Source organism: Lutra lutra, chromosome 12 (assembly GCF_902655055.1).
Source record: "Lutra lutra chromosome 12, mLutLut1.2, whole genome shotgun sequence".
In the NCBI taxonomy this organism is placed as follows: Eukaryota; Metazoa; Chordata; class Mammalia; order Carnivora; family Mustelidae; genus Lutra; species Lutra lutra.
Window position 1 is genome coordinate 50,290,822 of NC_062289.1, and position 18,741 is coordinate 50,309,562.

The window sequence follows — 18,741 nt, forward strand, 5'->3', positions numbered from 1 at the left end:
TCATATCTCCTCAGTTTGATAAATAATTACTTCTCACCAAGAACACAAGTAGTTCAGCTCCCCCTTTCCCTTTGAGAGGTACTCGCATTGTGTTGTCAAACCCTAACAGGGTCATAAGCAAGGCTTACTAACACAGAAGGAAACGTTCACACTGAATGAGTGGATGTCACCTGCAACTATCAGGCCAGGTGAAAACTTTGACTTCACGTATGTTCAAGTGGAAACACATTGGAATAGTTCAGTGAGTCTGAACTCCTAACAGCTTCCTGGCTTTACCTCTCCTCTAGGTTTAGAAATTACATAATCATAGCAACATTATTGTAAGACTTAAAATTTTTGTAAAGTTTATTTAAAAAATATAATCGATCACCCTTGTTTGACAGAAGGAAGTAGAAAAGTAAAGAGACTGGTAGCTGAGTCACATTTCAAGTTTACTGCGGACGAGGGGCACAATCCTCACCCCTAACTCCCTCAAACCCTTACTAGTGCTGCGGTTTCTCTAGACTTTTCAGTTTTGTCACATAGACAGTGGCAGAAATATGTCTTATCAAGTCAGTACCAGAGTATTTTCTCAGCTCTGAATTTGCTGACTGCATTTGTGGAGTGTCTCCTTTCATTGACTCAATTGCCCCTTCCCTCTCTCCTTGGTAGTTAAGAGGCAGGACCAAGAAGAGCCTGACCTGAGCTGCTTCTAAATCAGTGAAGACAGGTGGTGTGGGGAGTGATAAACTCAGTTCGAATCATGCTCTACCACTTTAGAATCACGTGGCTCGAGGCTAGTTATCTATAAAATGAGAATAATATTTCCTGCCTCATAGGGTTATGGTAGATAATATATGTGAAGCACCTGGCACATACTAGGCATACAATCAATGTTAATACTCTTCCTTACAGAAATCCCTAACTATAGGAAGAATTATCCTTTTATAGAGTTCTTTCATGTATATGATCTTAGTTAATCTTTTAAAGACTACCACACTCAGAAGTAGCAAGGTACTTGAATGTATGTCCTCTGCCTCCAGAACCAACTTCTTTCCCTATTGGGCTACTATGTGAGCAGCTGTGGTGGTGGAGACCCCATCATATTCCTTTATCATCAGCTCCTCTGGGTAGGGATGTGGAGCGTGGGCTGAACTGGGAGGGATCTTAGAAGCAAGCAAATGAAGCAAAAAATAGATATATGATCAAACAAACCCATACCATTTAGTATGGTAATGGCCATAATGTATCCTTTATAATTAAAAAAAAAGACAATGAGAATAAAATCGAGACATAATTATAATGCCGTAGCTGCTAGATCTTTATAAGGATGTGATTATTTTACGTTGGTCACACATGAAAAAACTTATGAAAATAACAGACCCGCAAAACATTATCTTATCTTAAGGCTGAGAAAGGTTTCCTAATTGTCATTAGATGGAACCAGAATCTAAATTAACCAAAATTTCCTAAAAACACCTCAGAACTATAAGAGCTTTCATACACTTTACTCCCTTTAATCCTCACAATAACTTCCTGAGATGCATATTATATTTGTTAGGAGAATACAGACTCCAAAAGATTGAGTGGCTTATTTGAGAAAGCGCTGATACCAAAACCTACATCCTTTTAACCCCTATATGTGCATTCTTCAAGCGAAGTCACACTATGTTCTCTAACAGAAAAAATAGGTAAAACGGACCAACCTGTAACCAAGATTGTTAATTAAAACTCAAGAGACAAATAACAAATGTTACATTGGTTAAACATGAATTTACTTACACAAATTATAAATATCCTAACTAAGGAGTTCTGAGGTCAGAATGATATCCATTATTGAGATTTGAAAGTAGTTTTTTAAGTTATATCTGGTCTACTACAGAAGTCAGACTAAAAGAAAATGTGATTCCTATCTCACTCCATTCATATATAATTATATATAATTAAGTTCTGGCTTTACTAGTTATATTTTTTAAACTTCAAATTTTCTAATAAGATAAATTTAAAGTTTAGGGCGTCTAGGTGGCTCAGTCGGTTAGGCGTCTGACCCTTGGTTTCGGCTCAGGTCATAATCTCATGGGTTGTGGGATTGAGGCCCACATCCCGCTCTGGACTCAGTGGAGAGTCTGCTTGAAGATTCTCTCCCTCTTCCCTCTTCCCCTCCTGCCACGTACACATGCACATGATCACGTGCTCACTGACTCTCTTTCTCTCTCAAATAAAATCTTTTTTTAAAAAAGATAAATTTAAAGCTTAATCCATAATGACAACTTTTCATCCAGAAATATGATCTTCACTCTTCCTTATTACTTTTCCTTCCCTTACCCACCCTGGGAAAAATCTCTGTTGAGAAGCAAAATATAAGGAATTTTCTGATTAATGGAGTTGAGTTATGTGGACTAACTGTATAGAAGTTGAAAGACAAAGCGCTCCTTAGTTGGGGATAGAAAGTAAAGAAATGAAGGAGAGCCCTAAAAAGAATAGCAGGAAGATGGGATGCCTGGGTGCCTCAGCTGGTTAAGCATCTGCCTTCTGCTCAGGTCATGATCCTGAGGTCCTGGCACTGAGTACCGCATCAGGCTCCTTGCTCAATGGGGTACTTGCTTCTCCCTGCCACTCCCCCTGCTTGTGTGCTTCTCTCTCTCCCTCTCTGCCACAAATATAAATAAAATCTTAAAAAAAAAAAAAAAGAATAGCAGGAAAAAAACAGGTGATCACACCTATGGATGAAGATAATCAATAGGGCGCCTGGGTGGCTCAGTGGGTTAAAGCCCCTGCCTTCGGCTCAGGTCATGATTCCAGGGTCCTGGAATCGAGTCCCGCATCGGGCTCTCTGCTCAGCAGGAAACATGCTTCCCCCCCACCCCCACCTGCCTCTCTGCCTACTTGTGATCTCTGTCGAATAAATAAATAAAATCTTAAAAAAAAAAAAAGATAATCAACAGTAATCAGGTGAGGTAGGGTGGGTAGTCCTGCCAATCTGGGTACCCAAAGAGGCTCTTCAAGTCCTTTGCTAGTGTGACAGTAATGGTGGCGATGGTAGAAAGCGCTGAGTGAAAATCACGAGTCATATGAGGAAGAATAGAACGGACGTTCCCATTTGTTTCAGCAACTGCTTCAGCATGGCCTATATGTGACCTGAATGTAACTAAACAGAAAATCTGGCTGGAACAACTACTGATTTTTCCTGATGAAACCAATATGCCCATTGAGACATTGAGACATGCCCATTAAATCTCACCATTCATTAGATCAGTGTTTCTCACAAAGTCTAGTGCATCAGAATCACCTGAAGAACATATTCACCATGTAGGTTCCTTACCCTCTCTCTCTCAGAGACTGCTGAGTCACTTGCTAGATAAGGACTCAGGAATCTGCATTTTGGATACCTCGGAAAGTGTTGCTATATTTAGCAAATAGGCAACCCTAACCCCAGATTATTCTATGACATTCAAGTTTGAAAATCACTTATTTGGAAAAAAGAGAAAAGAGGGGAGGATCAAAATTGCATATGATTGTTAAATGGGATGCTTATTTATAACAATATGTCAGACACCTTAAAAAGAAAGAAAAAAAAAAAAACCCTCATTTTCTGATCTTAGGACTGGCTACTTGACTACTTTTTGCTTCAATCTCTTCCTTTGGAAAAGGGGGAAAAAAAAATGATGGTGCCTCCTAACCCCCCTGCCACTCTAGTTATGATCAAAGATGGTACCTAAGAGCACAAGAGAGTTAGAAAAGTCATAAGCCATTTTGCTGTAACAACAGCAAATTGCTCCTGGGATGAGTATCATGTACACCCCCACCAATTTTTGGATGCCTGTGGCATTTGACCTTTACCTCTTCCTCTCAGACTGTCCCTAGCAGGGAACAAAAACATCCTAAAAAATCAGACACTAGGTTTTTAATTGTAAAACCTAAAAAAAAAAAAATCAATTGGCACATTGAAAACAATCCCCAAAATTTCCTAGGGTAATTCTATTCTTGTAAAACCTCATAAAAATGCTTTGGATGAAACATTACATTTAGCAACCCCCCCCCAAAAAAAAACAAAACCCAACTCCTCTAGGTTTTATATTCCACCACCCCAATAGCTTCAAACCAAGTTTCAAGTAATAGTAATTTGATTCTGTGTTACATGAAGGTTGTATAGCTAAAGAACATTGTGGAATGTTCAATTCTATCTAAAAGGCATCGAGCCTGTGGAATTCTAAGGGAAAGAAGACTGCAAATGCCACTCCCATTTCATGGAAAATTTTAAACAGAAAAACTGCAAAATTACTAAATACCAATTATTAAAGTAGTTCACTACAGAAGGGAGGGGAGTTCTGAGTAAATGGTCTAGGAGCACAAAAGGGTAGAGGTGAGGACAGAAAGACATATGGGGAGTCTGCAAAGGTAAATTTTGATGATTAGCAGTATCCTGGTGGTTAGTAAATACCAGTGTGCCTCAGAATCACAGTACTGTTGCCTTTGACATTCTGCTCTGGGTTGTCGGTCTGTGTATGCCATAAAGGGAAATTGAAAGTTTAGTCACATTAAGAAGAACTCAGACACAAATAAGTATAATCTGGCTTGACTGAAGGGAGACCCAGCAGAATATGTTTGCCTATTCTAGTTTTCCAGCTGTATCATTAACATAAGGTCCCGTTGTTGCTTTACCACTAACAGATATGTGGGAGGCTGGGTCAAACATCATCTGATGTCATTCCCAATACGAGGGTTTTGTTTGTTTCTGTATAATGATGCTCTTGGACTGTTAAAACAGTCAGAGTCTTTCCTCATTATAATTACACAAGTCGCTTTACAGAAGGAAGGAAGACACCTGAATCACACGACCAGGCATAACAAAGAGAGCATGTGAACTTTCAACAAAAGAGGAAGCTTTGTACCAGATGTGAAAAAGTAAAGTTTATTTTTCCATTTAGTTGTTTATTTAGGTAAGAAGGAAGGAGACAGCGGCTGCTTCCCATTCCAAACTGCTCAGGGAATGACTTTTCTTTCTTTTTTATAAATGAACAAAGTTGGCTTACTGCAGTTTCCAGAGGGATCTGGAAAGGAACCAAGTCACTAATAATTACATTTCATCTGTAGCTAGTTTAACCTTTGAAACCTGCCAATCAACACAGAAGACCAAGAGGAAGGTCAATGAGATGGCGCATCTAGCATTCTCATGCTGTTTAGATAGAAAACAATTTATTAAAGATATTATTTTAAGAAATACAAAGCACATTATAGAGACTATAGCCCAGTTCTTCATAAGATCCGTTTAACAGCTGAGAAACCCTGAATCTTAGATTAGTTTATTTTTCCTTTTTATCATTGTGATTAAGCAGCAGAGTGATAAAACTTTAACATTTAAAACAAAATAACCAAAGGAAAACATCTTTTGTCCTTGATTCATCTATCTTTTCACATTATTTTGGTCTGACACACCATTTGTTTCTAGTCTAAAGATCTTCTTGGTATATATCCAAGACAAATGCTATCTTTTTCACAAATTGTCAAAATATTCTTCTTAATCCTCACGGTATTACATGCTATTAATAAATAATATAAAATACACTACAAAACAATCATTGATATTTTGATCTTGTATTCATTAGCAAAAAAACCCCAAAAAACAAAACACAACAGGCTACAAAATGTTAAATGGCTTTTCCCTCTTCTTTTACACATCCATTAAAAAAAATGCTTACTTCTCTTTTTTCCCCATAATATCCCCTCATCATGCTTCTTGCAGGAAAAAAGAGAACACCATCACTAAAATTAATGGAGCATTGGTAAAGTATTTTGGGTACAAATGACCCACTTTTATGTACTGCCAGAACAATTCAGCAAGGGTTTAGGAAGGAGAAAACCCAAAGTTCCTTTCCATTGAATTCATGCAGCTGGTGGTGATAAATTGATTGTTCTCCTTTAACAGCAGGGTCAGAAAGACAAAGAAGGAAACATTTTCTATAATTGGCTATATTTTTTATTAATTAGTAAATTTTTTTTCTTTAAATGTCCTATGTCATCAAGATTAGTCACCTCCAGTTTTAATTAAATCCCTCTTAAAGGTAAACTCATCCTGATAGAAAGCAAAAGAGGGGTAACGGGATGATTTTCTTTAAGTAAGACAAAATGCAAAATGGCCCTTCTTTCTAAAGGAAGGAGAAAAGGGATTGCATCTACTTCTGGAACTCTGTTTCCTGGTATTGTTTCTTAAACACTCTGTGTGTTTCATGAAAATCATCACTTTGGTTTATCATCTTTAAAAATAACCAAAAATAGAACTGGTAATCCACAAAATTTTAGATCCTGTGTGAAACTCAAGAATCCCACATTTTGAACTTAAGTCTGTTCTTCTAAATACTACTATCAAGTGTGAGTTAAAGTAAGACATACTTACTGGGTCTTTGCTATGAATTCTCACAAAGATCTGCATCTGGCCCTATAATGACTGTTGTTACTGCAAAAATTACAGTTGCTAACATCAGCTAACATTTAATGCTAAATTTAAAGATATTTTTCATGCAATCGAATAGTTTTTTGTTTTTGTTTTTTTAATTTAAAACCAGAGTGTAGTTACCATTTCATAGCAATAGTGTTGAGGCCCCAGGAAAGGTAGGGAAGTGTCTAGAGTGGAGCAGTCACTGCAAATCTATTCTCAAGGCTCAGATGTAAAAGTATGCCACTGGTGATACAGTATTCACCAAGTCTCTAAACTAACACACTGAACAGAGTATTAACAATGGGTACAATTAGTAATGAATGCACATGTGCAGGTGTGTGCATGTGTGTAGCGCATAGAGGTGTGTGTGTGTGTACATTGTCGTGCCTCCTTCCAGACATTAGATTTCTGGGAAATTTCAACTACCTAGCCTTGAACCAGTCAAGCACCTGGAAATAAGAGAAAAATAAGTTTTCACAGGGAAACCAAGAAAGATATAAGAGAAGAAGATTTCAGATACTCTGAAATCTTTAACTCTCTTTCTTTGAAAAAAAAAAAAAAAATCTGTCACAAGTCAGAAGGATAATGTCTCTTTTCACCCAATGAGAAAGCTGTTCTCACACGAGCATAATTAATCTTCTGACACCATGACAAAGAAATTCCTTAAAAGGATTTCTCCGATTTCCTCTCAAGACAGAAGATTGTCTTTATCCATCATCTGTTCTTCCTGATCCCTTCTTTTTGAATATCCACATCAGCAGAATTGTCCATCAGAAGAGACAGCAGGAGGGAAATCTCTGCATGATTGATAGGGCCCCAGTGCTCTGCAGGCTATTTAAGTGCAAGCGTCCATTGTTGCAAACTTACTTTACAGCAGTTAAACAAATATAATGGTCGCCAATTCAACCATTGTGCAGCTTAGACTTGACTAAAACTAGTAAGTGAAGTTTGCTAATGACAAGGCACTGATTTAAACTTTGCAGATAAGTTGGCCTGGTGTCTATTTTGAAAAGAAAATATTCTCCAAGTCATGAAACAGTCTATGTGTATTCAAAAGTGTTACAGACTAGACTGTAAGTAGATGGACATTCCCATTAAAAGACAAGAAAAGTCAGAAACTTTTTTATCCTAACAGTTACTCAGTACTTCTTACCTACATGGTGGCGATTTGGGAAAACAAAAAACAAAAAAACAAAAAAAGTGCATTATGTTACCATCGGGAAAATGAGGTGTATCAAAGAAGAAAGTGGTACAAATGAGGTGTGTCAAAGAAGAGAGTGGTACCAAGGCTCTCTTAAAAAATTTTTTTCCAGACTCATCATAGTGGAGTTTTTTTCAGAGATTTAGGTATATTCAGGTACTCTGACCCCTGTCTGTGTAAGAAACGGAAGCCATTTGAGACCCCTTGTGAGGACCTGCCACTTCCTTGGGTGGAACTAGTGAACAAGAGCACTACAGGTTGGAGTCAAGTGGAGGAGCCAAGCACACTGGGCAAGGTCCCGACCCACAGAAAATGCAACCCTGGCTCCCCTTTCAAAGCAATCTACACGAAATGGAAACAGATCTAGAAATCTCACTAAGCTGTGGTAAAAGCACACCCAGCATCAACAGTAGAGGTTACAGCATGCTCTGTGTTCTTTACAGATGCTGCCAAGAAAGGCCACTCGAGCCCAGACACTAGGACACACTGACACCATGTGTTCTGCTTGCACCACAATGACCTTGACTACTCAGTTCTTGGACGCACCCTGTGAAGATATTTGTTTATCCTTCCAACCCCTAAACAGTGAGGCCAGCTCTCATGGGCCAGGGCCCCCGCTCATTGGGGCTTCCGTTGGGACGGTTGGAAGGACAGACAGTCAGTGCCTGAACTATCTGGGGCCTCCTCCAGCTGAGCACAACAACTGGTGGCTGGCCCACAGCCAGGACCCACATGTTCTGTGGGCCATGAGCAAACTGGTTTTGGTTTTTCTTAAATTACAGAGTTATCCTCAGGACTGATTATCTCTCTGAAGATTTAGGGGGAAAGAAGTATATCCAGGATAAAGATCTAGGGAAATCTTTTGTGGTAATGAGGGACCCTAAGCAGTTTGAGTGTAGAATAGATTATAGAGTATGAATTTAGAGAAGCTGGAAATCAATGGAGAATGAGCGTTATTATAGGGACATGGGAGAGAGGGCCAGATGGAGGAATTCAGAGTGCTAATGGGGAACTCTGTCACTAGCTGAGGACCCAGAAATCTCCTCAGGGCTTGCATCACCAACAGCTCTACATTGTTGGTTAACAGGTCTTTTGTGAATGGCTTGTCTTCCCAAAGGGATTGTGTCTGTGCTGAGGTAGAAGGGGTGGGTGACAAGGACCATTCTTCATTGTTTTTGTTTGTCTTCTATACAGCGTATGGCACCTTATCCAGATCAATAAACACTTTAGCTAGTTAGAATGGAAACCGAGTAATAGGCTGTTAGTTCTGTCCAAGGCCAGGTGGGTAATACCTTGGAAGGGGACCTTGAGATTAAGTCCAAGTTCAAGAGGAATACTCTCTTGTCTATAATGATCCTTGGAACTAAATCCTTAATAAGAAAAACCCACCAGTGTACATGGGAAATCTCTGTACCTTCCTCTTAATTTTGCTATGAACCTAAAATTGCTCTAGAAAAAATAAATCTTTAAAAAATAAAGCCAGAACAAAACAAAACACCCTACCAGTGGTCACAAAAACTCAGGGAAAAACAAATATTTTAGTATTTTGCCCTTCAGAGATACCTTTTTAAAACAAGGATAAATTGTAGAGTGGTCCATTACAAATGTTTAACACTAAATGTGTTCACAGAACTGACATTGGATTAAGACATGCATTCACCGGATTCCAGCTCCCCTGTTTCCATGGGTGCATATGATTCAGTCACTCTTTGTCTCAGTTACTTCATCTGTAGATTAGGGATGATAATGGAGCCTATACATTCCAGGATGCTGTAAGGATTAAATGTAAATCCTGGCATTTGGCAAACACTCAGGACATACAAAAGATCATTACAGATTCTCTGTTGCCTTTTTCCCCCTCATTTATACAACTCTCCAAGTGGGTACTTTCAGCTCTATTTCTGGGAGTTTATGTTTTTTTTTTTCTTTTAAGATTTTATTTCTTGGGGTTCCTGGGTGGCTCAGTCATTAGGCATCTGCCTTTGGCTTAGGTCATGATTGTGGTGTCCTGGGATCGAGCCCTGCATGGGGCTCTCTGCTCAGGGGGAAACCTGCTTCTCCTTCTCCCACTCCCCCTGCTTGTGTCCCCTATCTTGCTGTGTTTCTCTCTGTCAAATAATAAATTTAAAAATCTTAAAAAAAAATTATTTCTTTATTTGAGAGGGAGAGAGAGAGTGAATGAGAGCACAAGAACAGGAGGAAGGAGAAGCAGACCTACTGCTGAGCAGGGAGCCCAATGCTGGGATATTGACCCAAGCTAACGGTGGATATTTAACTGACTGAGCCACCCAGGCACCCCACTGGGTTTATCTTCACACACACACACACACACACACACACACACAAACGTGCGCGTGTGCGTGTGCTATAGCAGTCTTTGGTGCTAAAAAAGGGGTAGACCCAATAAATTGAGCTAAGCAGACACTTCTGAATGACCAAGAGAAAAGAATGAGGACATCAGACAGAACAAGCAAAGAAGAACAGGGCAGGCCAGAGTGACACAGCGGCTGGAAACAGATACTTCCTCAGGACACTATTTGAACTATTGCTGGCTTGTGTGCTGCATTCTGCCTCATCCAGCTCAGCTTCACCACCTGGTTTCCTGGTTACCTTTGCACTACCTTCAGGCTGGGGTCTTACTGGGATACACAAAGCACATTCTGTACTTGTTTTCTTTCCCACTCAATTCAGTGAATACTTATTTTGTTCCGACAGTTGCCAAGCATTGCTATAGATGCTGAGGATCCATTCATGAATAAGACTACCACCTAGAAGTTCACAGCTCAGAGAGCCTTAATTGACAGTAGTAGAGAGCACACACGGTACAACAGAGAACATACATGGTGTGATAGCCAACATGGTGCAATTGAGAACATGTCTAACATAATAAAGAACACACGTGGTACAATAGAGAACATGCATGATGTAATAGAGAACGCGCATAGTGTGACATAGAACATACATGGTATAACGGAACACACATAGTAAAATAGAGAACATAAGTGTAATAGAGAACATACATGGTATAATAGAGAACTTGCATGACATAATAGCACACACGGTACAATAGAGAACATGCATGATGTAATAGAGAACGTGCATAGTGTAACACAGAACATACATGACATAACAGAGAGCACATCTGGTATAACAGAGGATATACATGGTGTATAGAAAATACATATAGCGCAACAGAGAACATACACAGTGTAACAGCAAACATATGTGATGTAATACAGAGCACACATAGTACAACAGGGAACATACATGGTGTAATAGAGAACACACACATGCAACCAAGAACATACACAGCATAACAGAGAGCATACATGGTGCAAATGGCCTCAAGTTAGGCTGAATTTGGATCAACTCTGATTCAGTGGTAGCAGCCCCCTGTAGAAATGGCTCTAGTCAAAAATGTGGAGGCTGTGTCCAGGCTTGGTGGGGAAGTATCACCATCAGTTAGCAATGTCTTCCCTGAGTGTAGTAGAGGCAGATAGAGGTATACAACAGAGAACATGTATAGTGTAACAGAACACACATGATGTAACAGAGCACATACATGGTGCAACAGAGAACACACATGGTATAACAGAAAATATACATGGTGTAATAGAGAACAAAGATGAGCAGGAGCTTGCATGACAGAGAAAGGATGCAGTTGAAGACATTCCATAAAAAAGAAAACAATGGGGCCAGGGTACCTGGGTGGCTCAGTTGGTTGAGCAACTGCCTTAGACTCAGGTCATGATCCCCAGGGTTCTAGGATCAAGTTCCACACAAGACTCCCTACTCAGCGGGGAGCCTGCTTCTCTCCCTCTCCTTCTGCCCAACCCCCTGCTTGTGCTCTCTCTCTGTCAAATAAATAAATAAAATCTAAAAAAAAAATAAAGAAATTAAATAAAAAAATAAATTAAAAAAAAAGAAAACAGTGAGGCCAAAAGAAGTAGGTGTCACTTTGTGTGTGTGTCTGAGTCCTAGAATGCGTGAAGGCAGAATGACAGGAAGTTCGGTTAAAGAATGAAGTGACATTAAGAAAGTCAATGAGGGGGCACCTGGGCGGTTCAGAGGGTTAAGCCTCTGCCTTTGGCTCAGATCATAATATCAGGGTCCTGGGATCAAGCCCCAAATCGGGCTCTCTGTTCAGCAGGGAGCCTGCTTCCCCCCTCTCTCTGCCTGCCTCTCTGCCTACTTTTGATCTCTGTCCGTCAAATAAATAAATAAAATCTTTTTTAAAAAAAAGAAAGAAAGAAAGGCAATGAGGCTTTAAAATTTTTTTAATAGATAAAGGGGAGTCATATGATAGAATTTGTTTTTCAAAAAGATAATTCATGGGACCAAATGGAAGACATTGGAATAGGAACAGGAAAAAGAGTCAAAGAGCAGAGAGCTTGAAAGGGATTGATTAAAATGGTCTGGCAATTGGGGCATCTCAGTGGCTCAGTGGGTTAAAGCCTCTGCCTTCAGCTCAAGTCATGATCTCAGGGTCCTGGGATCTGGCATCAGGCTCTCTGCTCAGCAGGGAGCGTGCTTCCCTTCTTCTCATTCTGTGGGTCTCTCTGCCTACTTGTGATCTCTGTCTGTCATATAAATAAAATCTTAAAAAAATAAAATGGTCTGGAGAGAGACAATGAGGAACAAGGGCAGTTGAGATGGATATAATTTATTCAACTTGGGCAGGTTCCTGAACTGGCAGGGTTTAGTGACCCACTGGACATGGGATGAGAAGAGGGGTGGAAAAGCCTTAGGTAAGGGGGAAGTTTCCAGTTGGAGCCCTTCTGGTTGGAGCACTAATCATGCCATTAATTTGGATGGGAGTAGTAAAAGAAGTGTTGCCCTTGTTTCTGTGTGTTTGAATTTGTAGAATCACGTGCCTGAAGGCCTTTTGCTTACCCTTTGTCACCCTTTGTACCCTTTGTCACCTGGGCCCTCCAGGAGGAAATTTAAGAATAGATTGAAACCTTAGAAAAACAATATTTTTCAATTTGTTTTTAATAAGGTGTTCTTTTATTTCTACTTCCTTATCAAGTAAATCCTATGGTACCCACCACAAATTCTATTTTTTAACAATTGTCTCAGAAATGCAAAGTTTCGTGATTCACTCCGTAGCCGAATGGCTCAACGGATTTTGTGGCTAGACTAATCTTTAAGTATGAGACAGCAAGGTGAAAAAAAGAAGAGCAGACATCTGCCAAAAGGCTACATGTGCCAAATGGGAAACGACAACACATTTAGAGAAAGAGGAAGAAACAACAGGCTGGTTAATACCTTGATTTTACTGCTAGCAACGTTTCTCAATGGGAAGAACTTGTTTAATGACCAGTTTCAGATATTTGAGGTCCGGATCAAAGAGAACACAAATCTTTTTTAGAAAGTAGTAGCCATCTTATCCTCCTATTTCTGTTTTTAGGGCATCTATGATATCAGATTAAAAGATGATTTGTATTCATGATTAACTAGAGTGTTAGAGCTGTAAATAAAATTAATATGACATTTTAATGGAAAGGAATTTGGCTAATTCACTAAACTACATGATTACCCAGCACATTCATGGTTTTAAAAAAATATCAAAGTTCTTAATTTAATTTTAATTTTTTTACATTTTTTATTTTAATGCCAATGTAGTTAACCTATAGTATCCTATTGGTTTCAGGAGTACAATATAGTGATTCAACAATTCTGTACATCACTCAGTGCTCATCGGGATAAGTGTCCTTTAATCCTCATCCCCTGTTTCACTAATTCCACCCCCAACACCTCCCATCTGGTAACCATCAGTTTGTTCTCACAGTTAAGAGTCTGTTTCACTTTTATAAAAAGAATATAAAATTAGGATTGTGGACAAAGTTGTTGGAGCTCAAACCGTCAGCTCTCTTGGACCATAAAGCATCGTTAGGAATGAAAGCTATCCACAGAGGAACAAACAACAGAAGGGGCTCAGGTCCCTGACAGCACATGTCACCACCTCAGCCCTAGATTAACTTATGTCAGAAATGGTTTCCTAGAGCAGAAAAGTAGAGTAATTCCCCTTACACACATTTTCGATTATAAGGGTTAAAATGAGAAACTATTTTCTGGTTGATTTTTAGAGAGACACAATTTGCCAGTTGTATAAAATTTCCAGTTACCTGCTATTTTATCATATGAACGTTTCCTTTCATATATATATATTTTTTTTAAAGATTTTTTTTTTTTTTTTTATTTGACAGACAGATCACAAGTAGGCAGAGAGGCAGGAGGAGGAGGCAGGCTCCCCGCTGAGCAGAGAGCCCGATTCGGGACTCGATCCCAGGACCCTGAGATCATGACCTGAGCCTAAGGCAGAGGCTTTAACCACTGAGCCACCCAGGCGCCCCTCATATATTTTTTAAAGATTTTTCTTTATTTATTCAACAGACAGGGATCACAAGTAGGCAGAAAGGCAGTCAGAGAGAGGGTGAAGCAGGCTCCCTGCTGTGCAGAGAGCCCGATTCGGGGCTTGATTGCAGAACCCTGAGATCATGACCTGAGCTGAAGGCAGAGGCTTAACCCACTGAGCCACCCAGGTGCCCCAATTCCTTTCATATTTAATCAAGATAGAACTTTCCCCTAGGAGCCACAGGATACTGAAGAAAGAGATATATCTGCATTCAACCTCCCACAAACGAAACTCTTAGGCAGGTTTTACTATAAACCAAAATGCTAGGATACTACAGGGCTTTCAGTTAGGTTCAGTAAAAATGAATTTGTTATTTATGTGCTGGTGTTCAGTCACTTCATTAAAAAAGTATTGATAAGGGGCACCTGGGCCTTTGGCTCAGGTCGTGATCTCAGGGTCCTGGGATAGAGCCCCGGGTCCAGGTCCCTACTCAGTGGGGCATCTGCTTCTCCTCCCTCTGTCCCTCCCTATCCCCTGCTTGTGTGTGCGCTCTAATAAATAAATACAATCTTTAAAAAAATGTATTGGTAAGAAGCATAAGTATGTATGCCCAAATTTTCCAACGATTCAAGTACAGTAACAACTTCTCTTTCTAGGGGTCACAGACCCAGAATTCTCAACTACTGTAAACACAGTCCACTGTCTAAAAGTAAGCAGATAAGTATACAAACAGACACAACAGACTGCACAAAGTTCACATTCTAAATGTATTTGCACTTCACTCAAGGGGAGCCATCAGGCACTTACCAACTTATTTCCTTTCATTTGACACAGTTTGAAGGAGTCTGGATATGGGATTCCTAGCTTTGACAGATTGAAAGTAGCGAGATGCCAGGCATAAGGACGATGACAATAAAAAAGGAAGTGAAAATTTATATTTGACACTTCACGGTGAAGACAGAAAAATAACTTCAAAGAGGAGACAAGAGAACTTAAAATATTCAGCAATCTGGAGCCATTTAGTTTAGGAGTACATAGTTCTAGTCTGTAGGTTGGCCCAAAATTAAGACATTGAATATAACCAAAATAATCAGGATAAAGTTATACTTACTAAGCAATTGATAAACTATAGTAACCTTTTGAAAACTTTCTATAAAGTTGTTGCTTTTTAAAATCTAAGCATTTCAGAGAACAAACTCTAGAGGTCCCTTACAACTAAAAAGTTCTGTACATTAAATTAATCTCTGGAAAATTCAGGAACTCTTTCTTTCCCAAGGATGTGGATTATATATACATTTCTCTTACAATTAAAAAAGTTAATATTTTAGTAGACAGTGTGCACCCACAGCAATATACAGGCATACTCGAAAATATTATAGGTTTGGTTCCAGACCACCACAATAAAACAAATATCACAATAAGCAAGTCAAGTGAATTTTTTGTTCTCCCAGTACATACAAAAATTATGTTTACACTACACTGTCATCTATGAAGTGTACAATAACAATGTACCACCTTAATTTAAAAATACTTTATTACTAAAAAAAATGCTAAACATCATCTGAGCTTTTAGCAAATCATACTCTTTTTGCTGGTGGAGGGTCTTGTCTTGATGTTGATGGATGCTGACTGATCAGGGTGTTGGCTGTTGAAGTCTGGGTGGCTGTGGCAATTTCTTAACACAAGACAACAATGAAGTTTGCTGCACTGAATGACTCTTCCCTTTATGAGTAATTGCTCTGTGGCATGTGATACTGTTTGATAGCATTTTACCCACAGTAGAACTTCTTTCAAAATTGGAGTCAATCCTCTCAAACTCTGCCACTGTTTTTCCAACTAAGTTCATATAATATTCTAAATCCTTTGTTATCATTTCAACAATCTCCACAGCATCTTCACCAGGAGTAGATTTCTTCTCAAGAAACCACTTTCTGTACTCATCCATAAGAAGCAACTTCTCATCCATTAAAGTCTGATCATGAGCTTGCAGCAATCTTCATCTTCAGGCTCCACTTCTAAAGCTAGTTCTCTTGCTGTTTCCATCACCCCTGCTGTGACTTCCTCCACTGAAGTCTGGAACCCTTCAAAGTTATCCATGAGGGTTGGAATGAATTTCTTCCTAACTGTTGGTAATGTTGATATTTTGATTTCTTCCCATGAATCATGAATATTCTTAATGACATCTTGAATGGTGAATCCTTTCCAGAATGTTTTCCACTGACTTTGCCCAGATCCATCAGAGGAATCACCATCTAGGACAGCTATAGCCTTAGGAAGTATATTTCTCCAATAATAAGATTGAAGTCAAAATTACTCCTTGATCCAGGGGCTGCAGAATGGATGTTGTGTTTGCGGGCAGGAAAACAACATTCATCTCGAACATCTCCATCAGAGCTCTTGGGTGACCAGGTGCACTGTCAGTGAGCAGTAATATTTTGAAAGGAATCTTTTCCTCTAAGCAGTAAGTCTCAACGGTGGCCTTAAAATAGCCAGTAAACCATGTTATAAGCAGATATGCTGTCATCCAGGCTTTGTTGTTCACTTCTAGAACACAGGCAGAGGAGATTTAGCATAGTTCTTCAGGGCCCTAGGATTGTCAGAATGGCAAAGGAGCACTGGCTTCAATTTAAAGTTCCCAGCTGCCGTAGCCCCTAACAAGAGAGCCAGCCTGTCCTTTGAAGCTTTGAAGTCAGGCATTGACTTCTCCTCTATAACCGTGAAAGGGCAAGATGACGTCTTTTTCCAATAAAAGGCTGTTTCACCAACATTGAAAAATCTGTTCAGTGTAGCTGCCTTCAATAATGATCTTAGTTAGAGCTTCTGGGTCACTTGCTGTGGCTTCTCCATCATCAATTTGCTGTTTCACCTTGTACGTGTTGACGTCATGGGGGTGGCTTCTTTCCTTAAACCTCATGATCCACACTCTGCCAGCTTCAGACTTTTCTCCTGCAGCTGCCTCACCTTTCTCAGCCTTCACAGAATTGAAGAGAGTCAGGGCCTTGCTGTGGATTATGCTTTGGCTTAAGGGAATATTGTGGCTTGTTTGATCTTCTAACCAGACCACTCAAACTTTCTCCATCTCAGCAATAAAGGTATTTCACTTTCTTATCACTGTGCATTCACTGGAGTAACACTTTTCATTTCCTTCAAAAATATTTCCTTTACAGGGTGCCTGGGTGGCTCAGTCAGTTAAGTGTCAGACTCTTGATTTCGGCTCAGGTCATGATCTCAGAGTCTTGAGATCAAGCCTCACCTCAGGCTCCATTCTTGGCAAGGAGCCTGCTTGAGATTCTCTCTCTACCCTCCCCTCCGCCCTGTTCCTCCCACTTCAGTTCTCTCTCTCTCTCTCTCAAAAAAAAAAAAAAAAGAAGAAAAAAAAAAAGAACTTTCCTTTGCATTCACGACTTGGCTTTGGCACAAGAGGCCTAGGTTTTAGCTTATCTTGGCTTTCAACAAGCCTTTCTCATTATTCATTTCCAGCTTTTGATTTAAAATGAGAGACACGTGGCTCTTCCTTTCACTTGAACACTTAGACAGCACTGTAGAGTAACTATTCATTGGCCTAATTTCGATGTCCTTGTGTCTCAAGGAATAGTGAGGCCCAAGTAGAGGGAGAGAGATGGGGGAAACAGCAGGTCAGTGGAGCTGTCGGATCACACACAACATTGATCAGTTAAGTTCATTGTTTTACAGAGGTACAGTTCACCGTGCCTCCAAATAATTGCAATAGTAACATCAAAGATCACTCATTACACTAATCATACCACAACAAATACAATAATAATGAAACCATTTTAAATATTAGAGAGGTACCAAAATATGACAGAGACATGAAGTGAGCAAATGCTGTCGGAAAAATGGCAGACTTGCTCAAAGGCTCAAAGCATTGTTGCCAGAAAACTTCAATTTGTGAAAAAAAAAATTAAAAAAATGCAGTATCTGTGAAGAGTAATAGAGTGAAGCACCATGAAACAAATTATGCCTGTATATATAATGAAAAGTACTAGTTCTCCCTAGGGACAACAACTATTAGCAGTTTCCTGTTTGTTCTTCTTAAGAAAGATGGAATAGAATTGAATATAAATATACACACACATATATAAATGTATGTACTGACATGAAAGGTAGCATACTACAAACACTCTGTATCTCACATTTTTCTCTTCACAAAAATCCCATGTTTACTACTGTACTTTTTATACTTTAATAATTAATTCATTTATAATTTATTTTGTTATAAGATATGGAACATGGGTAACTTTGTTTTCCAATAGTATCTGATTAACTTAAGCCCACTTGCTGAATAATGCATCTTTCTTCCTCTGATTTGAAAGGTCTCCTTTATCATGCACTAAGTGCCAGTAGCTATTTAGGTCTCTTATAATGCCTTCAGTGTTATTTTTGTTAATATCTGACAGATCATTCTCCATACCCTTACTGTACTTTTTTTTTTTTTTTAAGATTTTATTTATTTATTTGACAGACAGCACAAGTAGGCAGAGAGGCAGGCAGAGAGAGAGGAGGAAGCAGGCTCCCCGCTGAGCAGATAGCCCAATGTGGGGCTCGATCCCAGGACCCTGGGATCATGACCTGAGCCAAAGGCAGAGGCTTTAAGCCACTGAATCACCCAGGCGCCCCACCCCTGCTGTTCTTATTTAGATTCTTCTTGAATTTATTGTTTAATTTTATATCTGAACTTTAGAATCAGTTTATCTGGTTCAAAAAATCATTTTGTTATTTTTATTGTGATCTCACTACATTTGTATA

General features: G+C 39.3%; 1 protein-coding gene and 1 pseudogene across 8 annotated transcripts in view; both read right to left on the bottom strand.

Annotated features, from left to right (window-relative positions):
- GREB1L (GREB1 like retinoic acid receptor coactivator) overlaps positions 1–18,741 on the bottom strand; it is a 275,717-nt gene that overhangs the window by 174,221 nt on the left and 82,755 nt on the right. The gene's annotated exons all lie outside the window — the stretch shown is intronic.
- Positions 15,552–17,532, bottom strand: LOC125081748 (tigger transposable element-derived protein 1-like; annotated as a pseudogene).